The following is an 18491-nucleotide window of genomic DNA, read 5'->3' as shown; positions in this document are numbered from 1 at the left end:
CGGATAACGAGGCACGGAACGGCGAGTGTCGAGGAGGCTTGTCAGAGATAAAAACTACGGGGGGTGGGACTGGTTTAATAGGAAAATCGCGCCGGTGGTGTGGGGCGGTTGTTTCGGTTTCTGTCCACGGACATTTAATGACGCGCCGTATTAGTGCCCGCCGCCGTTACTGCCAACTTAATAATGATAATAAAAAAAGAACTAGCTCGAGAACGTGATGGACACTAACCTTTCTAAGCCTCGAGGGCGCAGCGCCCCAGCTGTAAAACTACGCCGACGTTCCAGCGCTCACAATTTTGTAATTAGACCTGCTCTTGACATTTAATTAAGTTTGTAAGTTTACCGCACATGCTGACCTAGCGCTCCTGAAAAAAGCGCCGATTTCCGTCACTCTCTGATCCGTTTCAGCCACTTGTACGCCATTACAAGTCGCGAATCGAGTTAACTTCTTTACACATGTAATTTTCGCGGCAATTCCGAGCGCCCCCATCCTATAACTCACTCTAATTCCGCCCCCATTATTGCGAATGCAGACGCAGTTAGTCAAGTCGGTAAATCCGGCCGACAAAACCCCAACAAGCCGTCATTTTTATGGTGCTTTTAAAAAGCGAACCGGCGCTCGCACACAATTACATGCAAACACCCATTTTAAATCAATACGAACAAGGAACGACATTAAATATTAAAGTGAGGCACTTCCGAGGTGCGGATGGAACGCGGAACGGCGACCCGACGATAAATTATTCAAAAATGGGGCGCTTAATCATGGGCCATCATTCTAAAACAATAAAGGTATGGAGGGGCGGGGACGGTTTTTGACGCGCGCTCGTCGGACAACCGGGTCAAGAGCAAGATTCAAGAACAAGAACAATTGTTACGTTTCTGTACACATTCTTTAACAAAATGTACGCGGATTGCGAGCAAAATTTGCTAAATTTTGAAATAATTTAGCAGCTTCAGATTACTTGATTAAATATTAATGTTTGTCACAGGGAATTATTTCTCCATAATTTTAACGTTCAGAGGTAAAACAGAAATTCCGATGAATTAAATATCAATACAGGTGGTGGCGTACGTTTGACTTGTTTGTCTACTCACTTAAACCTTCCTTATGTAGCTAAAACATTACCGCTTATTCATATAACAGGTGTAAAAATAGTTCTAAAATAGTTCATTACTATGACAAGCTAGTGAAGTATTGTGTATTCGATGAATAATTGCCTTCATGTTTTCTCAATGTTTCATGACCCCTAGAGTATGAAAAAATAGGTCTCCCGTTTCCTTCGGCTGTTTCTGTTTCCTTCGTTCCCTCTATTCTGTTTCTGTTATTGCTTCTGTTACTTCTATTTGTTTTGTTTATCCTATTCCTTCTGCTCCTTTTGTTGCGTTTGTTCACTTTTGTTCCTTCTATTCTTTCTATTCCTTCTGTTTCTTTTATTCCTTCTGTTACCTCTGTTCTTTCTGTTTCTTCTGTTCCTCTTATTCTTTATATTCTCTCTGTACCTTCGATTCCTTACGTTCCTCTGGTTTATTTTGTACAGTCTTTTTCTTCTGTTAATTCTGATTTTTCTGTTTTTTTGTTGGTTCTGTGTCTGATGCTACGGCCTATATATATATATATATATATTACATTACGTTCTATACATACATGAAATGTTTCAAATTTTAGTAGTTAGCATTTCTTGTACATTTTGCATTTTCTCTGTTTTTTTTGTTACTTATGTTAATTCTGTTTATTCTGGACTCGCTGTTGCCTTTGTTTTCTCTGTTCCGTTTGTTCTTCCTATTTCGTCCATTCTGTTCCTTCTGTCCTTTTATTATTTCTGTTCCTTCTATCCCTTTTGTTACTTCTACCCGTTTGGTTTCTCTGTCCCCTATGTCGCCTCTGTTTTCTCGGTTCTCTCTGTTTCCCCGGTTCTGTTTATTCTGTACGTTCTGCTCCCTCTGTCTTTGCTTTACATCCAGTCGCCTCTGTTTTCTGTTGTTTCTTCTGTTTCTTCTGTGTCTTTTGTTTCTTCTGTTCCTCCTTTTAATTGTGTTCCCACTAATTCTTTTGATTACTCTGTTAGTGTTGTTGCTTTTGTTCCTTCATTTCCTCTATTATGTTCTTTTTGTTACTTCTGTGCCTGTCGCTTCTGTTTTCTGTTGCTCCTTCTGTTTCTTTTGTTCACTTCTGTCCCTTCTGCTCCTTCTGTTTGTTTTGTTCACTTCTGTTCCTTCTCTTCTTTTTCTTCCGTCTGTTCCTTATGTTCCTTCTATTTTTTTTGTTGGTTTTGTTTCTTTTGTTCTTTTTGTCCCTACTGTTCTTTCTGTTTCTTGTTCCTTCCGTTCATTCTGTTCTTACTGTTTCTTTTGTTCCTCTGACTCTTTATGTTCCGTCCGTACCTTCGATTCGTTACGTTTCTCTGGTTTATTTTGTGCCATCTACAAACATAGAACCAACAAAAAACAGAAAAATCAGAATGAACAGAAGAAATATTTGTCAAAAATTCTATATTTTCTATATTTCATACATCTTTGTACTTATTCTAGGCAGTTTTTTTTTTAATTATTACATGTTTTTATCTATAATTTTCAATCAATTGCATTTCACGCATACCTTGCGTTTTCTGTTTCTTTTGTTTTCTCTGTTTTTTTTGTTCTTTTGTTACTTATGTTAATTCTGTTTATTCTGTCTCCTTTGTTGCCTTTGTTTTCTCTGTTCCGTTTGTTCTCCCTGTTCTGTTCATTCTGTTCCTTCAGTTCCTTTGTTGCTTATGTTCCTTTTGTCCCTGCTGAACCCCCTGTGGACTCTGCTTCATGTTGTTTCTTCCGTTCCGTCTGTTCCTTCTATTCTTTCTGTTCCTTCTGTTTCTGCTGTTTTTTTCATTCCTTCTGTTGCTTCTACCCTTTCGTTACCTCTGTTCTCCCTATTCTGTTTCTTCTGTTCCTTTTGCTTTTTTCTATTTTTTCTGTTCCCTCTACCCTTTTGTTCTCTCTGCCCCCTATGTCGCCTCTGTTTTCTCTGTTCTTGCTGTTCCCCCTGTTTTCTTCATTTTGTTCCTTCGGTCCCCTCTCGGTTCTTTATATTTCTTCTACTTCTTTTGATTACTCTATCCCTGTTGTTGCTTTTGTTCCTTCGCTTCCTCTATTATGTTCCTTTTGTTACTTCTGTCCTTATTCCATCTCCTGTCGCTTCCGTTTTCTGTTGTTCCTTGACTTGTTTTTTTTCTTGTTCCTTTTGATCCGTCTGCTCCTTCTGTTCTTTTTGTTCACTTGTGTCCCTTCTGTTCTTTCTGTTGCTTCTGTTCATTCTAATCCTTTTGTTCCATCTGCCTCTTTTGCTTCATCTATTCCTTCTGATCCTTCTGTCCTTTTTGTTCCTTCTGATACATATAGGTATGTTTATTGCCGTACCTCCGATTCCTTGCGTTTCTCAGTTTTCTTTTATTGGAATTTTAACTCCTTTCTTGTCGTAATATAGAACACGTATACGCGCCGGAATAGGATGTCGAGTTCCAGCTACGAGGTCGGTGTCGGTGTAGGTGTCGGTGTCGAGGTCACCGAAACCGGTCTGAAGTGAATCTGAACATCGGCATGTAAGGCCGCGCTATAGAAATTGTCGTGATTTGAAAAATTTACTTCTTTTCTTATTGAAGGAGTTTACCGCTGTTGAGGTTCTGTTAATATTTCGTTAAGTAAATTATATTTAAACTCTATATAAGTTAGACGTACAGTCGCTATTGTAAAATTTCTTTACAATCTTGTTAACAATTGGATCGACTGTGAATTTTTAATACGTAAGCTTTTTTGTAGGTTTCCCGTCTTAGTGTCGAGCAAGCTTTTTTGTTCATACGAAAACAAATGTACTTGCAAGATTACGTGTCTTATTCATATGTAACTACATATTTGGACAATATCGGTAACCGATATATCAGATCTTGTCCGTAATAACCATCTAAATTAATTAGGGTTTATTTAAAGTTTTAGTTCAATAATATTATCATTAATTTTTTTATGATTTCCTATAATTGAGTGTTGTACCTTTGGGAAATAAAGATATTTTTTTTTATTTTATTTTTTATTTGTTCTTGGGGGATGGGAGATTCTCCACCCGTGCCACCCATTTGTGCCGTTATTTTGATCAAATTTGCGACAAACTTTCTCCGCCTGCCCCCGCGAAGTCTATCACGGCCTAATCCCTCCTGATAAGTGACGCCGAGCGCGCCAAATGGAAGTCACCACACTTCCGTCGGCTTTTACTAATGCACACCTTAAAAGGTTACTCGACGCACCCGGATTAAGCAAAGAACTCCGCTCCGTAGAAGACTCGCGCCTCCGGTACTCCTTATTAAAAATCCACAACAAACTGAATAATTCCCGACGCACGCAAACGCGTCAGCCGGAAGTCGCTTATTAATATTCGGTTTGTGGAAATCTGGACGAAACAGAGTCGGGCGCGTTTCATTTCGCCGGCGATTTATTATTAAAATTTAATCAATATTGAAGGGGCAGAGGTACGTTAACGAGCATGAAATCGCCGACGTACGACCGCAGTCTGCGAATCCTGTCACGTGCGACGCTGACGTACCGTACGGTAACGGCGAAGCGGAGCGAAAACGCGCGTCTAGACGCCCACAATTTCACATTTAACTCTTGGGCGTCGATCTGTTCAACTCGATTCCTGACGGCAAAACGACATCAATCCGACGTGTGATCCGGAGCGCATAAAATATGTAAACAGTACGTGACAGAATTCGCGCAGACGAAATGATGGATTTCCTAATCGCGGATTCGCGACGGGGCGGATTACGCTGCTGCAAAAAGGTGATAAAAAAGCGGGAGGGGGAGGCGGCGGTTTGCGCTCACGATGCAGGAGTCCTCTGGAGGGAATTTTGCCGGGGGGAGGTGGAATCTCGGGTGGGTTTCTAGCGTCTTCGTGTGGAACGGGGGGAACTTTGAGAGGATCACCGAGACAAATGGAATTCGATGGGAATGTTGACTGGTAAACAAAACAGAGACCAACCTAAACAGAAAAAAGGTGATTGAAATGTCGAAGAGGGTGCTGGGAATTATTCGGGAAACCAGTTTTAGACGGGATTACTGAGGTAAAAAGCGATCGGAAGGTCAAACGGGGAAAGGTCAAGTTTAGCAACCAACGGAAGAGAAAGGATGGAAGTATCAAAGGGTGGCGCATGACGTTATAAGGAAGGTTTACGAAGAAGTGGCCTCAAAGAGAGCCACCGAGATAAAGAAAGTGATAGCGGGATACGAGGATCGCGGCTAATTTTACGGTGGGCTAAGTTTAGAGGGAACTCCTGTCGTAGGAAAAAGATTCCTGAACCATGGAGCAGAAATTTCGGTGGGAATAAACTGCGAAAAGATCGCCGAGGTTAAAAGGCGGATTGTGAATCAAAGCGGGAGAAATCTAAACAAGAGAAAGATGATGGAATATCGGACGCTATAGTACCGGGAAAATTTTTGTTGGATTATGAGACAAATGGAAGGCGCTGGCGATGTTATTGAAATTGTTAAAGAAACTACCTTTAAAGAAGCCTACTAAGAATACCAAAAAGATGATAAAGATTCCAAGCGATGTGTCAAGCCTTGGGCCTACTAGTGTCGCTGATATAAGAAACACGTCTGCCCAGCCTAGGCTTATGCGGCTACCTTCATGCCGCCGGGGGTTGCGCCTTCGGTCAGGAGCGGCGGTCGCTCGGGCGCCAGCAGGGAACTGGCGAGGGATTCCAGAGGAGGGAGTGCCAGGGTTGCCCTCAAGCCGGAGACACTGATTTCAGGTGGTGAGGGCCCGCGAAAACAAGACAATAAAATAAAACGGCAAGGAATATTTTACACAATAAATCGAGGACAAGGACGGTACGGCGACCCGGGAGGGGAGCGCGGTGGCGGTACACGACGCATGCATGACGGTTTCGACTTGTGACGGCGACGACAAAAAAACTGGTAACGGGGGACGGTTTTTCGCTCGGGGGCGGCGACTCAAAAACCCGTACGCCGACAGGTAGAAAACCCAAGATGGTACTTACGGTGCTGTCAGGGCTTCTCCATATTGAAAACTAAACTTTTCGAACTGCACCTTGGCAAAATTTTCCAGACCACTTCCGCACACTGACTGTAACCAGCCGGCACTGCAATGTGTCTTCCCCTGTTTATCAGGGTGTCTTCCTGTTCCTCTACTTGTGAAGCCATTGAACTTGTTGGATGCAGCTGAGGAATGTAGAAGGTGGGAAGTGCGGCTTAGGGTATTCCGAGGTACTCTCTGGGGAGATGGTGCCAGAGCAACCGCTCCCTTAGGAGGCGCTTCTCCCGTGGCGTGAAAAGGACCACATCGCCAAGACCGGTCAGGGATGTCTCTAAGCGGCACTAGTCGGTCTTTTAGTTCTTTAGATTTTATGCTGGTGACAGGGAATAAAAATCAAATAATCCGTTTTTCTGGCTAGAGCATCCCCAGATTCGTCTTCTTTAGAGAGAGAACTGGCTACGCACTTTGCTCCCTTGATATTATATAAATAACTATTATACAATGTCAATTTGCAAAAATTTTCGCCAAAACCTTGAAGAGTTAGTTTATTCTTGGTCGAATAAATATTGCGGTCACGCCATTAGTGTGCGTAGGCGTTGACGGGCAGCGCCTCCTGTTCGCAGCGGTAGTAACTAGCGACTCAAGCGAAAAGCACGAGAGTACTAAAAGTGACATAACGAACGAACCACGCAAACTCTGAGATAATCTCAATTAAATACGATGCGATGGTTTTTAAAAAGCATTTTATTTTTTAAGAGAAAATTAATGACTTTGTATACGTGTTTAATTTATATAAATTGACAACGCATAGTTAAAACTCCATCCGTGCCTCCCTGGGTCGACGCACTCTTTGTTTTCTACTCTTTTATTCCTTCAAATATTCTCAGAAAATTTACAGAGGTAAAATTCGATCCAGAGAAACGATTTTCGAGGTCGGACTTCTCAAAATTTCGCCTGTTTTTTTCGAATATTTTACTAAAACCAATTTATCAAAAGTTTGAGCTACAAAACCTCAAGTTTGAAAAATCATAGTTTTCGAACGGGCATTCAGTTTTCGAAGGGACTTGATTTTTCTGAAAACTGCAACCTTTCTGTGCTTAAATAAAAATCCAAGTGTCCCTACGAACCGGAGTTTCTTCTGGGCACAACTGAAAGTACCATCGTGGGAGTCCTACTCAAAATTTGCTCAAATTTTTGACTTGATTCGGTTCGTGGGTTGAGGTCTTTGAAACCGACAAAAATTGACTCCTCTACACACAAAACACTAATATACCAACTTTTGTATATTTTAAACTTCCGACTTGGAAAATCAAATTTTTGTATTTCTTCAAACGGTAGCACTGAGATATAAAATTTTCAAGTGCCTTCAAATATTCTTAGAAAATTTGCAGGGGTAGAATTCGATCCATAGCAGCAATCTTACTAAAACCAATTTAACAAAATTTTGAGCCAGAAAACCTCAAGTTTGAAACATCATATTTTTCGGAAAACTGCAACCTTTCTGTGCTTAAATAAAAATCCAAGTTTTCCTCTATTTTCTCAAAGGGTACGATGTTTGCCAAAATCAGTCTTATGTGAGCAAGTACTGCCCCCCCGCCCACCCCTATTTTTTCAGAGGATATGTGATTTGCCAAAAGAAGACTTATCTTAGCAAGTACTAGGCCCGCCCGCCCACCCCTATTTTTTCAGAGGATATGTGATTTGCAAAATAAGACTTATCTTAGCAAGTACTAGGCCCGCCCGCTCACCCTTATTTTTTTAGAGGATATATCATTTGCCAAAATAAGACTTATCTTGGCAAGTATTAGGAAGTACTACCCTCTGAGAAAATAAAGGACGGGTAGGCGGGCCAGTACTAGCTAACATTCTTATTTTGGCAGATGACATATCCTCGGAGATAATAGGGGCGGGTGGGCGGGGCTAGTACTTGGTAAGGTAGGACTGATTTCGGCAAATGAGATATCCCCTGAGAAAATAGGGGGCGGGTGGGCGGTCTTAGTACTTGTTAAGTAAGTAATTCTGTAAAGTAAAAACTCAACTCAAAAATGGTGGATATTTTTCACTGTACTTTGGGTGCGAGCTTTCGATCAATTTTTTTTTTATTTTCTGAAGAAATTTTGGGTTAGGAGTTTTCTGAAAATCTACTTTACTTTCGCAATTTACAAAAAAATATGCATCAATTTTCCTTCTTGCGAGTTTTTCTGTGTGAACATTTTTTTCCATTCGATTGTCTTGAGTTTTTAAAATTCTCAAATTTTTTTTTTTTAAATTTCTGAACTGAAAAAAATTTGTAAAAACGCTTCCCATTTTATGATCAGGGGAAGTCTTTTCAACTTATCTTAGCAAGTACTAGCCCCGCCCGCCCACCCCTATTTTTTCAGAGGATATGTGATTTGCCAAAATAAGACTTATCTTAGCTAGTACTGGCTTGGTGAAGAGTAAAACGAACGGTGTCTTGAACTAAAAAGGACACCGAACTAACCACTCACTCGTGGGAACGGAGGAATATCGTAGGGCTAGTAATTTTTCCGAAGAGGACCAAAATTGTAAATAAAAATGATATTAGTGCAGGGATCAAAGAACGTTGTCGGAGAACCAAACTTAAACTCGAACTGTGACAAGGTGATCAACGGTAGATTTTTTATTCATGCAAGGAACGTTTGGGGTTTTACGTCAATAAATGTTTCTGTTGCGGAAATAATGTGGGGAAGGAAGGCATTTATTTTTTAATATATTTAATAGAAACACAATAACATTTTTTGTAACCGCGCGACGTAATCCAAAAATTGCTTGATGAATTCCAGGAACAAACGTTCTACCTCCACACAGGACACAAATCTTCCTCCTCAGAAATTTTAATTTGCCAGCATTAAGAAGCCGTCGCAGGCAGCACCGTCGACAATTCCAAAATATGAACAAACGCTGCAATTCAACTCATCTCATTACGTCTCCTTGTTTACGTTTTATAAAGTTTCCAAATTAAATTTGTTGCAATTATGATGCTAAAAGGTACATTTCAGCAAACAAATTTGCATGTTCCTCTCGTTCCCTTTTAAAAGCCTTTCGACAAGAGAAAACAAAATTCCACAAATATGGCTGGGATGGATTAACCCAATATTTGCATATTTTTACATAAAACGCCGCCGTCAGGGGATTGTGTGGCCAAATCACTTCGACATCGTCTATACGTTTTTAGTTGCGTTCAGTAATTGCTGATTAAAAGCTTAAAATTAGATTAGGTTCCATCGTGCGGGAGTAATGGTTCTGACGGACGATTTGAATCACAATAAGGGCGGCTCTGCATAAACAAATAAAATCGTTCGGGTGGCGGCGGAGGGGGCAGTGTACAAATGAGGCGACGATCTTCGCCTTTCAAAGGAAATGGAGGATATTAATAATAAATTCTCGAGAGGAGCGACTGGCGTGGGGTCTGTCAACGGGGGTAATTAGCAAGAAGACTGTGATGAGCCAAATCTTGTTCAATTTTTTAACACCTAGAGAACGAAGCACCTGCGCGACGAATATTTGATTATGGCAAACTAAAAGTTGCTTATTCACAACCTGCCGTTAAAAAGTTAATTAACGACGAGCTATTCCTCTCAGTTTGACTTTCCAACTCATCCAGCAAGAAGTCACTATTTATCCGCCCATACAGACAACAATGCAGTTTACCACCCACCGTAACAATTCCGCACCAACGCCCTCTCTCGCATTCATCCACCCTTCCTCGTAACTTCGGCTTTTAAAGCTAAAATTAATCGTCCCGTTTGATAAAAGACGCCAAACTTATTGTAAGCACAGAATCTATTTACCGTCGTCGCCGTGGAGATCCATCAAAATCATAATAAGCTTGAATGTGTACCGGCGATACATATCTGCCTTCTATAGTATATTGTGGACATAATAGAAGTTTGTGCTATCAACACATCTCAAGTGAATAAACATTGGCAAGCCGACGAGGTCCTTGCTCATAAATCATGCTCCAAGTTTAACGTCTGGCTGGAAACTTAACAGTGAACGGACACGTACCACATAATTTAATAACTGAATTCGAAATTACGATATGGGTGATGTCACCGAATGTCAGAGAGAGCAATGGGGATGGCAGGTATCGATTGGGGCGGCAATGGACGGACTCGGCGGAATTTGGGACACGCCAGTGGTAACAGGGGCCCAGAGCCTCAACTACAATTAATCCCCAGTTTATTTCACATTCTCGAGCAAGCAAATCAAAGGACAGATTCATAATCCGGAGAAAATTTTCTACAAGTTGACCTCTTTTCAAACCGATCTAAACAAATTAATTTTCTTCGATAAAAATGGTGGATGCGCCGGGATAATAATAAATTTTAAATTTGCTTACTCAGAACGATTTTGAGGAATTCCTAAGTATATAAAGTAATATATTTTGGAACATTGATACATTGTTTTGTTTAAAAAAATGTCTTGTGCGACTAGCAACATCCCGCATTTAAGCCGTCTTTTTGAATTGGAAGTCGGATTATTACAAAGTTCCTTTGTTGGAGATCCCTTATCCCGTTTTTTCCCGTTCTGTGTCATTTTTGTGCGGAAACGTATTCATTTAACACCTTCTCCGAAACGACTTACGTCCTCCGAGCTGCGTTTTAGCGTCCGTCATAAGCCGCCATTAAGGCCCCGGAAAGCTGCGGTAATTCACCCGTAATAACGCGAATCAAACCGTCACGTGACTTATAAAACCCTTATAAATCCCCTCAGCACTGGCACTTTATTACGCGTTCGCCATTTCTCCGCCCGATTCGGACGTAGCTTTCACGAGCCGCCTCTGTTCTCTTCCCGAATTAGCGGTTTTTCTTAATTTCCATCAATTAAAGCTCCACATTCGCCGTCCCAGATGTCTGCGATGTGTTAATTAAAATTTTAATGCGTTGCCGGCAAGTAACAGGAAGAGCGAAAAAGTGGAGCTTTCAGCTGACAGTCGACAGTCTGCAAAGCTTTCAAATTACGAAAGCTAATAAAGCGCCAGGGCCGTAACGTCGATCTTTTGTGTTCCTAATCAAACGATTAACAGTCGAGTGCATTTCATTTAACCCGGAGCTTTTAATTACAGTTGTAGTTGTGTGCTTTTTCCGGAAGACGTGCTTTCCGAGGAATCAAAGTCCGGATTGTCCGGAATGCATCCGACTTTATAATGGATTGTTGTAAAACAAATTTCGCTACATTTATGGCTCATATTCCGGAGACACGAGCTTTCTGCAAGTTGTAAAAGCTGCCTCGTGATGCCGGATGCCGGAGTTTTAATACGCGACATTGTTGGGGCGAGGCAGCACGGGGATAAGCGCTGTACGTACATTCGCGTTCCTCCGAAGGGAAGTCGATCGACAATTATGACGTGTCAAAGTACTCCGCAAGTATGCAGAATTTGCTCCTTCGAGCCGGATTTTACCGAAAAACCGAAAGACCCGAAACTCTGCCTTCCCCCAAGGTCGCCCTAATGCCCTCTCAAATATTAACACAACATTTCCTACACGGCCCGACTTCCGTCGGCTCGGACTCACCTCCACTTACCCACAATGAATATTTCATTTTAATTTCCGACTTTTGCGCCAACTAAATGACGAATTATTCAAATTTCGACGAGCTCGCGTGACGTAATTAAACATATTTAAATGCGTCCGCAAACATCAAAGTCTATAAAAAAACGAAAGGACCGAACGTCGTTTCGTCGAGGCTCGTAAAAACGCTCGATTCTATGCAGACTTGCAAGTTTGCATCGCATTTCGGGTGTATTGTGCCCGTTTATATGCAAGGAATTTGGATATTGACAGGGGCTGGAGTACGCAAGGAAGCTGCGGGGGGCGGCAGCCGCGATTATTGTGCGGTTGTCATGTGGGATATTTGCGTTTGTAATAACAACAAGCCGAAATGAATAATTTATTTGAGTGGGTCGGTAAATAAATTGGCGGTGTGATTGGAAACTGTAACGGTTTTAAGGGAGGGAAGGGTGAAATGCGTGTTTGTGTTTGCGGGGTAGTTTTAGCGATTCTGTTTCAACGCCAGTTGCGCGAACTGAGCTGCTTAATCGAAAATGGCCTCTGAGTGTGTTTATTCCGTTTTCGAAACGGTTACTCCTCTAGTTTTGCGCTATTTGAGTTTTTAAATCATTCGACTAGACACAACCTGTTTTAATCGCACGGGATTTTAGCATGTATGAATTAGTTGACTGTTTAAACGGGGACTCGCTAGAGGAGATAAAACAATTCTGTGCTTTTTTCTATGATAAAATGATTTTAATATACATGGATAGAATATACATCGAACTGCAACTTTTTCATGTTCTAAGTTCTTAAAAACAGTTCAATCAACTTAAAAATATGACATAAATATCGTAAAAAAGCACCATTTTCTTCTGTTTTTCCCTCTTTTTGTTTGTTAAATATCACAGAATCACTGGATTAACTATTTGTTAGTACATAGTACAATTTATGCAGTCAAATATACCATAAATTAATTCAAATTATGTCGAATGATTTTAACATAAGTATTAGTGAAAAATTATTGATACAGTCCTTAGCCATTGTTTATCTGAAAATTCTCTGAATATTCGTATGTTCGTTCGTTTATTATAGACAAAATTATTATTTGTGGGAACGTTCGTATTATTACTAGTTTTTTAATTTTTTTTTGTCGTTGGCGCGGCGTCGCTCTTCGTCATTTTGTTCGATGCCGTAATTGTTAAATCGACGGCTTAATCGTGCGTCGAACAAAAGTTAAAGTCCAGTTAAAAATAATTGAACGCAGCGAAAACAAAGCATTACAAACAAATTTGGAAGTGTTGTTCCGATGTAAACGGGTAGAATACGCCCGAAAAAATATATAAAAAGATTTCGCCAAAGTGGATTATGCTTTAACTTTGTACGCTCCGAGGAGTGCCTTTGTTTATGAATCATTGATCTGTTCGGTGAGAGTTAAAGTCGTTCTTTTGATGTAACTTGTAAAACAAATCAAACAAATCTACCAAAATTCGTAATTTCGGGGAATTTTGATACCGGGATTAAATCGCGAGCGCTCGTGAGTTTTTATTGGCCGACAAGATTCACTTGAAATAAGCTGTTTATGCGTCGCCCCCCCGCCGCCGCCCCGACCTCATCCACCCGCGATTTGCGTGTTCCCCCGCAAACATGCCTTCATTCCGCGCACTTTTTTGTTAGCCCGACGAAAATTCCGCTCCGAGACTTTTTCCCATCTTTTAATCAAGCAAGGAGGCCGCGCTTATTGATCGCAGAAATTGATGTATTGTTATAGGAGCACGCATAGCGCCGAGCAATAATTGGATTTTTAGTTTTCTGGATACACCCGAGCCGGAGGAAAAAACCCATGCCGATGACAGCGCTTAATTGCCGTCCCGGATCGCAAATTCCAGTTTAATATTTCCGACAGGTGCTAATTAAATTTATGTTCCGCTCACCTCCGAACCGTTCGATTAATTATTTATCACCGAAACAAATTCGCCCATCTGTGCGCTGAATCCTGAACGGAGCTACGGACAGCTCTTTAAAAGCGATTCGGAGTGGACCCACAGTGGGACGAAGGCAAAAATAAGCGGCCTGAATCAGAAATGGTTGTGCGCATTGTTATAGAAGGGTGCGGGATTACTTTGATGTGGTCTCCCTTTACAGGTGGAAGTTCAGATATTACGCATTTAGACTTGACTAATAATGATTAATCATATAACTTTCTTGCGGCGCTGTTTGTTACAATGCCCCACGTTGGGCGCCACTTTATGGGGCTGTTTGTTATAATGCCCCACGTTGGGCGCCACTTTATGGTGCTGTTTGTTACAATGCCCCACGTTGGGCGCCACTTTATATTACATACTTGATTATGAAACAGTTTATTTCGAAATTTGTACAAAGTCTGCATGTATGATATATATACAAAATACTCTACTAAGAGAGGAAGTGTCGGCGAGGATAGTCGACCAATCGGCACGGGAGAGTGTCCTCAAGAGCCTCTTAGCAGAGCGCTTTAGAACTAAAGGGGTGCCGTTTGTTACAAACAGTTTTAAAACGTACAATGAATAATTTTCGCCGCGTATTTTCAGTTTGGTCCCACTGTGCGCTTTCTTATTTCTTCGCAGAGCGGCTCCCCGCAGCGAGGCTAGGCGAGACTACATTACCTGTTGCCGTCAAAGATGAGTAATGAAGTCTTTATTTGTAACAAAATCCATTTATCAAAGCAAATTTTCGGGACGTTGTTCACATAACTTGTAAAATGGAAACTACATTAACCTCAACCTCCCACGCGATAACGCAACCATTGCTACAATTTAATATAGTTGGAAGCAGTGTCGAAACCGGGGCGGAACGAGCGTAGGCCGAAATAAAATTTGTGTCGGACTACGAGAAGTCTGCGTTCGTTTAAATACTAATCGCGTTTTCTCGGTTCTCGACGTTTCGGGTTCCCGCGCTGACAAAAACCACCTTCAAATACGGTTTGCTGGAACAACGGTTCAATTTACGACACATGCTTGAACAACAGTGTGTTGAAGTTTGCCGCAAGCCACAATAGCCTTTGACGGAGAGCGGCTGTTACTTGCAGTCGCCTTGTTGTCTGGTGAGCTTCCGCCAAAAGTTGGTCACTTTTGTTTTGGGAGGTTGGCAGCGCACTTAAATAATCCAAGAGTAATAGTCTTCTTGATGAAATATTTACTGTTGACCTGTGTAAGACAGCGTAACGGCCATGCGTGTCAGCATGTGTCTATCGATTACAACCGCAAGCTCGGCTGCGACTCGAGGGCCATAGACGCGCTCTTCTGTTAATCACGGGATGATGCAATTAGCGTCGCGACGCTGTGGAGCGGCCGACGAGGAGCAGGGCCGGAGTGGAGGAAACGGGAGCCTGGATTTTGGGAGACAATTTTTTACCTGTTGCGTGAGTGTGGGTGGTCGGAAATGGAAGTTTTCCACTGGCTATAGCGTAATGGAGATTTTTTTTTTAAATTAGAAGTTGATGTTTGTTTCAGATATTTACTCGAGTGACGTCACAGTAATTATACTTTCTACTGAATTTAATTTTCTTTTTGGACGAAATCCTCACCGCGGTTTGTTGGCTGAATATCTACCGCATGAAGCCGTAGTGGTTAGTGGTTGCATAACGGTTAATATTTCACGATTTTCACTTAGTATTGGCGTTGTTCAAAAGAGGGAATCAATAGTTTGTTGACTTCCCGGCGAGCAGCATGTGCTGGTGGTGGACCGGCTGAATGCAGTGGAGCATTATCATGCTGTCAATACATCCTTGGTCAGCGTTCCGCACCATTTTGTAAGAATCGAAGCCTCGTCGACATATTCCAACAAGTAGAACGCAACTGCGACCCGTCCCTTCAACAATCATAATCTTTCGTTTAAGTCGTGTAAACGGGGCCATTCCAGCGCAAACGGAACAAATCGCTGCCGATAATTTTCGATGGAAATTTCAAACACGTCCCAGTCTCGCAATTTTGAGAAATCTTTTACTCAAGACTGGGCTGTATCCTATTGTCTGGAAACAATCAAATGTATGTATTAATGCAAAATGTTGTTGGTATGCGTTTCTTTTGATTCAGGAACCTACGTTGATTGTGTATACACGTTAATCCCCGGACCTCTCAGCTATGAAGTGAGCGCGTTATCGCTAGATTAGGGTTGTGGTTATCGAGCTTCGTATCACGTGTCTAAGGAACAAGGCGGACAAAATCAAAGTAGATGCATAAACCACAAGTACAGGAATATTTAAATGGCGTTTACTAAAAATCTTTTGGCGGTTAAATTTTGGTTCGCATTTACAAGGTACCTGACCTGATCTGACCTGATTTACTAGGGTGTTTAAAATCACGTGAAGGTCCCGCAGTTTTATAACTCCATTTGTTCAGTAATCAGAGTATATTCATTCGTTAGGTTGATACTTGAATATACAGGTATGTCTTGGCCTCCAGATTATACTTATCACTATGTAAAAATCGAAAAGATACAATGAAAGTGTTTAAAATTCCTATATTGTAACTCATTAAGTATCTACAACCGTTGTAACAATAGTAATAAAAGAATAATAATATGTGGTAAAGATAGTGAAAGTTCATCGTCACTCTTCTTCAGTAGTAACGTCATTGTCGATAAGGTAAAAAAAAATTGGTCTAAAGAGTTTAGACAGTACTTCCCTCGCTGTCGGAAACTTGACGACTGCATGCCTATTGTGTTTTTTTTTCTCATTACATTTTTGTAGTGGGAATTTAAAAAAAAAAAATTGTGATGACGTCATCGACATTTTTGCAAGGACACGTATATCAGTAGGGATAGATGTAGTGTAATACTAAGAATAAAATTATTGTATTCCCAAATTTTCGGGAAAATGAATTGGGTCGTTTTGAATATTGATTTCTTATAATCAATAAAATAACGAAACAATTTACTCACGTATACGGCGCCGGTGTGTAATATCTAGAGAGCGGATTTCTGTCGGGCTAGGCAAGGCCAAACTCGGTACGGCTCGTACGGGATGCGAATTCATTGCGGTTGCGGACTGCACTTCGTTTATTTGAGATTAGAATAACGCTGTTTCGTTGCACTCTGCTGTTAATTCCCGCTCTCATTTACTTAGCCGTTTGATTAATAAATCGTTAATTATATTTGTGGAATTAGTACTGATTAAATTCAGTGATTATCTATCACCCGTTACTGAGTCCCGGCGATTCAGCGCGTCCCCACCTATAATCGTGACGTAGCCCGACAAAAATCCGCTGTCTAGTAATACGAAAGGCAACGGAAAATCGTTTATGTATAAACATTCTTAATTTAAGATGACAAGCGTAACAGCATACGTGAGAGTCAAACAGAGAAACTGTAAACAAAACGACCATCGGTTTTATTGCTTCGACTTCCGCTTATTATATAAAACATTGGGTTTTATTTTAATTCTTGACGGTGAAATTCACAATTGGTTGATTATAAACATGTCTATTTCACATTCGCGGAACCAAGTGAGCGCATAAAACAAATGCAGGTCTGTAATGTTAAAGTTGATGTAAATAAGCGTGCTACCCTTATGTTTCAACCGAGTTTTTCCTTTAACAAATTTTGTGTCTACCAAATTGGGTTGGTTGGGGTGTAATACTAATAATAAGTGTTGCCTTTAATTTAATCAATAAAATAAATTGACTTCATTAATTTTTTTGAACCACCTCTTAAGAAAATCTAAAAAATATGAATGGAATGATAAATCACAAGTACAAACTCATCATATTTTTTGCATTTTAGATAGGATTTATTCAGCAAAATTTAAGGGTGACGTCATCAATTTTTTTAGGAGGGATGAACAAATACATTTTGAACAAAAGTTTACCATGCTTATAATAACTTTAAAATATTCCCAAGATTTCAAAGCATTCGATTTTGTAATTCCTGATTAAATCGATAAAATAAATTCACGCCTTCATTAATTTTTTTGAGTCACCCTGCATATGCAAATCCAAAAATATGAATGGAATGATAAATCACAAGTACAGACTCATCATATTTTGTACATTTTAGATACGATTTATTCGGCAAACTTTTGAGCTGACGTCATCAGTTTTTTGTAGAAGATAACCAAATATATTTTGACTAAAAATTTATTATGCTCTTTATAACCTTAAAACATCTGCAAGATTTCAAAGCATTTGGTTTTGTAGTTCCTGATTAAATCAATAAAATATATTTACGCATTCATTAATTTTTTTGAGTCACCCTGTATATGCAAATCGAAAAAATTTGAATGGAATGATAAATCACAAGAAGAGACTCACCATATTTTGTACATTTTAGATAGGATTTATTCAGCAAAATTTTGTGGTGACGTCATAAATTTTTTAGGGGGGACGACCAAATACATTTTGATCAAAAATTTACCATGCTTATGATAATTTTAAAATATCTTCAAGATTTCGAAGCATTCGGTTTTGTAGTTCCTGAGTAAATCAGTAAAATAAATTTACGCTTTCATTTATTTTCTTGAATCACCCTGTATATGCAAATCCAAAAAATATGAATGGAGTGATAGATCACAAGTACAGACTGATCATATTTTGTACATTTTAGATATGATTTATTCCACAAACTTTTGAGCTGACGTCATCAACTTTTTGGAGGGGATAAACAAATATATTTTGACTAAACATTTATTATGCTCTTTATAACCTTAAAACATCTGCAAGATGTCAGAGCATTCCGTTTTGTAGTTCCTGATTAAATCAATAAAATATATTTACGCATTCATTAATTTTTTTGAGTCACTCTGTATATGCAAATCCAAAAAATATGAATGGAGTGATAAATGACAAGCACAGGCTCATCATATTTTGTACATTTTAGATATGATTTATTCGGCAAACTTTCGAGCTGACGTCATCAAGTTTTTGGAGGGAATAAGCAAATATATTTTGACTAAACATTTATTATGCTCTTTATGACCTTAA

At 40.2% G+C, this 18491-nt stretch overlaps 1 protein-coding gene across 9 annotated transcripts in view; it reads left to right on the top strand.

Annotated features, from left to right (window-relative positions):
• The window catches only part of LOC135131536 (tyrosine-protein phosphatase Lar), a 305692-nt gene that overhangs the window by 13367 nt on the left and 273834 nt on the right, over nucleotides 1-18491 (top strand). The gene's annotated exons all lie outside the window — the stretch shown is intronic.

Source organism: Zophobas morio, unplaced genomic scaffold (assembly GCF_036711695.1).
Source record: "Zophobas morio isolate AGI-343-1 ecotype UQ-CSIRO unplaced genomic scaffold, CSIRO_AGI_Zmor_V1 ptg000020l, whole genome shotgun sequence".
NCBI classification, from domain to species: domain Eukaryota; kingdom Metazoa; phylum Arthropoda; class Insecta; order Coleoptera; family Tenebrionidae; genus Zophobas; species Zophobas morio.
This window is presented reverse-complemented; position numbering and strand designations above follow the sequence as displayed.